This window comes from Chinchilla lanigera, unplaced genomic scaffold (genome assembly GCF_000276665.1).
Source record: "Chinchilla lanigera isolate Chin_1 unplaced genomic scaffold, ChiLan1.0 scaffold00086, whole genome shotgun sequence".
Classification (NCBI taxonomy): domain Eukaryota; kingdom Metazoa; phylum Chordata; class Mammalia; order Rodentia; family Chinchillidae; genus Chinchilla; species Chinchilla lanigera.
The window spans coordinates 378,956-384,591 of NW_004955487.1; the positions used below are offsets into that span (position 1 = coordinate 378,956).

At 47.7% G+C, this 5,636-nt stretch overlaps 1 long non-coding RNA gene across 1 annotated transcript in view; it reads right to left on the reverse strand.

Annotated features, from left to right (window-relative positions):
* Positions 1-1,319: 1,319 nt before the first annotated feature.
* LOC102006139 overlaps positions 1,320-5,636 on the reverse strand; it is a 4,678-nt gene continuing 361 nt past the window's right edge. Inside the window, exons 2-3 of the long non-coding RNA XR_263979.1 lie at positions 4,293-4,348; positions 1,320-1,720 (exon numbers count right to left, since the gene is read on the reverse strand). This is a non-coding gene — a long non-coding RNA (uncharacterized LOC102006139). The remainder of the gene's footprint in view (positions 1,721-4,292; positions 4,349-5,636) is intronic.

Sequence of the window (5,636 nt, forward strand, 5' to 3'; positions counted from 1 at the left end):
TGCCCTTGGACAGTTGTCCATGAGTTAATCTGCACACTCACCAGCATCTTCCGCTTGGCGTGAGCTGCTTTCACTGAGGACCCGCCCGTGCTGCTGTGATGCCTGCCAAGCCCCACGTAGGTACTGTCAGCCTCCTCCACGATCCTTGGGCACTGTACCTCTTTTCCACTGGCATCTCAGCAGTGCTTGGCATGTATCTGATGTTCAGTAAAATTTGCCCAATGACTGAATGTGTGAATAGCCAAGTTGTACAGAATCAGCCACAGACTGAACCCTAGGCTTCATTCCCACTGGTGATCCAAGATGCTCACTGACCCTGCTCAGCATGTCCAAGCTCCCATGTGTTATCTTCAATGAAGAGATAATTTTTGGGTATCTCTCTTCTTCCCCAAATTTTAGGAAAGACCCCACAGGGAATGTCAGATGCAACTCCCCGCATGTGTGGCAGAATGAGGTCCTGAATTGTTCCTGGCAGCTGAGTTTGTTTCTGCACTGGATTTCCACGCAGACCACCCCAAGGTGGGAGGCAGCTGCACCTTGGAGTCTGGGTTGTCCAGCCACAGAGACCTGCTTTGGGGTAGAATTGCCTTCATTTGCACTGGAAATTTAAAGCCCAGTTTCATTTTATCCTTGGCATTCATGAATTCTCTGTTCTCTTTATAAATGATCTGGCCCGAAAACAGTAGACTGCTAGAAATCATACAATGGAGGCAGGAGACAGAGCAGGCAAGAGTCACACCACAGGGATTGAACCCAAGTGGTTGTTGGAACTGGAGCTCACAGGAGCAGCCCTGTGCAGCACACCAAGCACAAACGGGGCCACTGCCTTCCAGAGAAGGGGACTGAAACAGGATCCCAGCCCCCGGCCTAGTGAGCCCGCATGGCATCCGGGTTGCAGCCAGAGACTGCTTGTTATTCCAAGACCAAGAAGACTAGGACTTGGAAGAGGAGGGGAATCGACTGATGCCAACACCTGGGGTCCTGTGTGGGCGCCACTGGAAGCTAACTGCCATGGTCACTTTGCCCTGCCAAGCTGAGTGGGTACAAACCTCCTCCACAGGAATAAAGACACAGGGAACATCAACTGACAGTCAGAAGTTGTGATAACCAGACAGGAAAAGTAGGCCGACAAGTCCTTCACAGAATCTGTGGAAGTTGTCAGGATCTTACTGACAGGCTCTCCGCTTTCCTGTTTGTTACAAGCTCCGATGGAGTTGCTGTGGGTATTCCTGAGCCCAGCATCACTGTGGAGGAAAGAAAGCCTGTAATCCTGGACCTGAGGACACATTCCTTTAGGGTCTGGAATTCACTGGGTTTGTTTCCTAATGGTTTCATACATTTTCTTTAATGTTTAATGGAATGTGTACTTTTGATTCTCGTTTTATGGGAAAAAGGGATCTGACTGTAGCATGAACAAGTAATTTTTTAAAAAACCCAAGAGCTCAGGTGCAGGCTTGTTCCCTGAAACATGTCCCAGCCGCTCCCAAGGCTTTGGGGAGCCATGAGAACTCCCCGGTTTATGGTCTCAGAGGAAGGGTCACAGCAGTTTGCTTGTAAACAACCCACTTAAGCCCAGAAAGCTGTGTAGAGTTATGTCCTCATGTAAATTGCATGAAGTCCCAGCTGTGCAGCTGTTTGGGGGATGTGGTACATCGAGTGTCTCCTGGCATCCAATCTGCCTAGCGGCTCAGCTCTGAATCTTCTTGCCTGGACCACAGGTCTGGGTGGAAAATGAAACAGGGTTACAAGGAAATTAAACCATATATAAACCTTTCCTCGTCTATGTCTCCATGCACATTAACATAAGCCCTTCTTTTTCATTTACCTCCAATAAAGTTACCATTCATCTTTTAAAAGATAACCCATCATCTTCCCTAGGCAGGTGAAATCCATGAACATCTGGTAATTTGCTGTGAAGTCTCACATACACAAAAAAGCTGCAGTGTTCCTCTCCCACACAGAGTAAGTTTCAGGGCTGTGGGTGGGAAATGCTGAGTGACAGGATGCCCAGGAAGAGGAAGAGTGCTGTGTTTAGATTCCAGAACTCATGTCTGTGTCACTGTTGGTCTTAATCCTAAATAAGTCCCTTAACTTCTGTTGAGCACAGTTTTTGGCATTAAAATGATGAAATACGGCTATTTATCTCTAAGTACTCATGTAAATCTCTAAGTATGCTTGATTATGAAATGCTGGGAGCATAGAACCCTGGACTTATAATGTTTTTATTTGGAAGTTTTTGTCTGAATGCTGCACAGACGTCTGATTGTGGGGATGTCCTGAGGGATGTGTCGGTCACTGCTGACTCTGCTCTCCGTGCCTGCCCTATCCTTGTCCGGGGTAGAACACCTTTTCTCCACCCTCCCTGGGCCTCAGGGTTCACCTGCTGTGCAGAAGCACCACTGAGATACTTCAAAATCGCTGGGCTGCTGCAGGCAGGGCTTTGGGAAGTTCTTGGCCACCCAGGGTTATCTCTGATGACCCCTAGACTCCGGGCCTTTGATATCTGTGGTTACTTTCAGCTCTCACTCCAAGGATTCTCAGCCTGTGTTTGCTCCTAGAATGGATGCCTGTATGGTTGTGTCCTACCTCATTGTGTCTCTGTGTCACAGTCAGCTGATCTCTTCTGGCACTGGAGTTCATTTATTTTTCAGGTTCTTGGATCCCTAACTCACACCACCAACAAAAGTTCAAGTTTAACATTAAGGGCTGTATGTTAGCATTTTGGATATGTAGCAAGCTATTCAGAGCCACTAATGGCCCAAGATGTCCTGCTTGCTGGGCTCTCTTGATGTATGCCCTCCTATAGATCCCTTTACCCTCACCCTCACCCTGCAAAGGCACCTCAGTGCTAGTCTGTGTCACCAGAGTCAAAGCTCAAACATAGACAGGTGAAAGCCCCTGTCCATTTGCTCTGCTAGTACAGAGACAGGCAGCTGGCGTGGAGAGGAGCCCAGTGAGTCTGCCCCACTCCCTATCACGTTTCTGAGCAGCCTGAGATCCTCAGGGGAAACCCCATCCCTCTCCCCTTTTCTGGACTGTCTTCCATCTTGGATTCTCCCAGAGGACTTTGCAGAAACCTCCATCCAGCTCACCTGTTGGGTGGCTGTGGCCACTGGGCTCCACACCATTGGAGCTGTGGGAGCAGACACCCTGTGCCCCTGAGCTGGGCACTGAGGAGCTGCTCTGGGCCTGGGACCATGGTCACCCAGCAAGGGTCATGGAGACGGTCTGCGAGGAGCACTGGTCCTCTCGGCACAGAACACCCACGATGAGCTATAGCTGGGCTTTTCTCTATGGGCTCTAAAGTCAGAGCACCTTCTATACAAGGTGTGCAGTTTGGAGGAGGACACTGCCTGACCGTACATTCATTACCCTGTGCAGTCTCCACATCAGTGGGTCTTTCATTTGGCTAAGCAGTGGTCAGAACAGATCCCCGCAACAGTGTTTGCCTGCGTATTTCTGTGTCCAAGGGAAAGGTTTTGCTTGTCTGCCCGAGAGACTCCTTCCTTCCCATGGAGCAGATGGACCTGAGCGTCAAGTGCTGCTGTGTCACAGGCCTGAGCCCCACTGCAAGACACGGAAGTCTCAGAGTGCATTCAGGTATCCCCAAGATGGCCTGCAGCAGGCCTGGGGGCTGCTGTGTAGGCTAAGGCCACCACAGTTGGGTTCCAGCACCCACGCCCCACGCTCAGGGTTCCCAGAGGAAATAAATGGCAATATCCTGTAACACCACTGTTGCCTTAATTACTGTAGGCGGTGAATCGCTACTTACAGTAGATTCAGTGTGAAGTCCTGTAACATAAGAACGCGGAAATGAACAGTAAGAGGTAATTTATAAAACTTACCAAAATTCTTCCGTTACTGCCAGGAATAACTGAGAATATTCAGAAAGAAAAACAGGAATATTTCCTTGTGTAAATAATAGATAAAGAATGAGAAAAAGAGTAAATGAACATCATCCAGCAGTAATCCCCTTAGGGGGCAATAAAACCCAAAAAGTCCAATTTGCACAGCGAGATCCATTAGGCAGGAAGTTAGGAAGCCAGACGCTGTCCTGGGGCTGGCAGGAGGAACTTGACATTGGAGTTTGATGCCACAGATAAGACGCAGCTGAAGGAGCACGCGCCAGAGTTTCATCATCTGCACCTGGGTCAGGGTGAGAAGGGGTCTCAGACCTCTCCCAAAATTGGTGGTAGCAAAGGACACATGTGGTCATCTGGGTGTTGGGGGGACAGGCGGGGCCCAGGGGTGCATGGATGGGTACATCCATGTCACAGTGCAAGTCAACTTACCCCGGAACGTCTCCAGATCTAAGGCTGCTTATTCTCATCTTAGAGGCAGCTGCTTTCTGTGAAAGTGAATGTCTTACTGCCACCATTCTTTTTAAATTTGAACAGTAGGGTAGATGTGAAATATTACATAAATTTAAGTCATTAGTAGTGTTGCAAACCTCACACACTTCTACAAGAAGAGGTTGGGGGAATTTAAATTCGTATCTTTACTGCAATAGACTATTTCAGTACTTTTTTTTTAATCCATTACTAAGGGCTGTAGCATTAATTTAAGGGACTGTGAGTATCTGTACCCATATACACAGAAGGAAGCATTTGCAATTCCGCTATGCTACTCTTTGAATTGAACAGGGAACATATAGAAGGCTTTGTATGATTTTCCTCAAGGTAACTGAATTTTCACTGATGTTGGCAGCAGTTGGGAGGTATGCATGAGTGGGCAAGTGGTGGGCTTTGCAGGGAGTGCACACCCACATGGCTGAGACACCTTCCTGCTGCTCCCACTATCTTCACACCCCCAGACCTGCTGAGGGCTTACAGTAAGCTGGGAAGACAAGGACAGCATATATTTTCTGCACTATGTAATTGGTTAGCAATGTGCCCAATCATATAGTCACCCTCACAAACAGCTCCCTGACTTTCAACATGGCGTGGGTGAATAGGCCTAGCCCTTGGACTATGTCCACATGACAATAGTATCCTCCTTCTCCACAGAGGTCTATTCCCAAGTACAGCACTGAGTTCTGACTTATATTCACCTAATTCTGCCCTCCCCACTGTGCTTCCCTTCAAAATGCCCTGCAAGGACAGACCCATAAAATATACTCCACCTCTTTCTACATAGTAGTTTAGTTCATGAAAAAACTTCATGGGGTATCGAGTATGCTTGCAGAATAGCTGCGTGATCCATCTGATTGTGTACCTGCATTTGAGGAACTCTTAGGGACCACAATAATGGAGAGATAAGGCTGATTTGTGTTTAGCACAACAGTTGTTTTATGCAAAATGAGTATTACATATGTGGGATCAATGTAACTCCATTTACAGATAGAATTTGGAACTACCTTTAAAGAAAGTTTATGGAACTATAAAAGATATTGAACTTCCCTCACCCACCTTCTTTCACTATTTGATCCCAAAAGAATGTCAGGAAACAAAGCAAAATAAATTAACTCCAGGGAAGTGCTGGGAGGCTGGACATGGGTGGAGGGCTATCCCGGTACCAAAACCTTGAGAAAGCAGATGGGTCAGTGAACAAGTTCTGAAAAGTAAAAGCCCTGGTGGAAGCTCCATGCAGAGAGAGAGAGAGAGAGAGAGAGAGAGAGAGAGAGAGAGAGAGAGAGA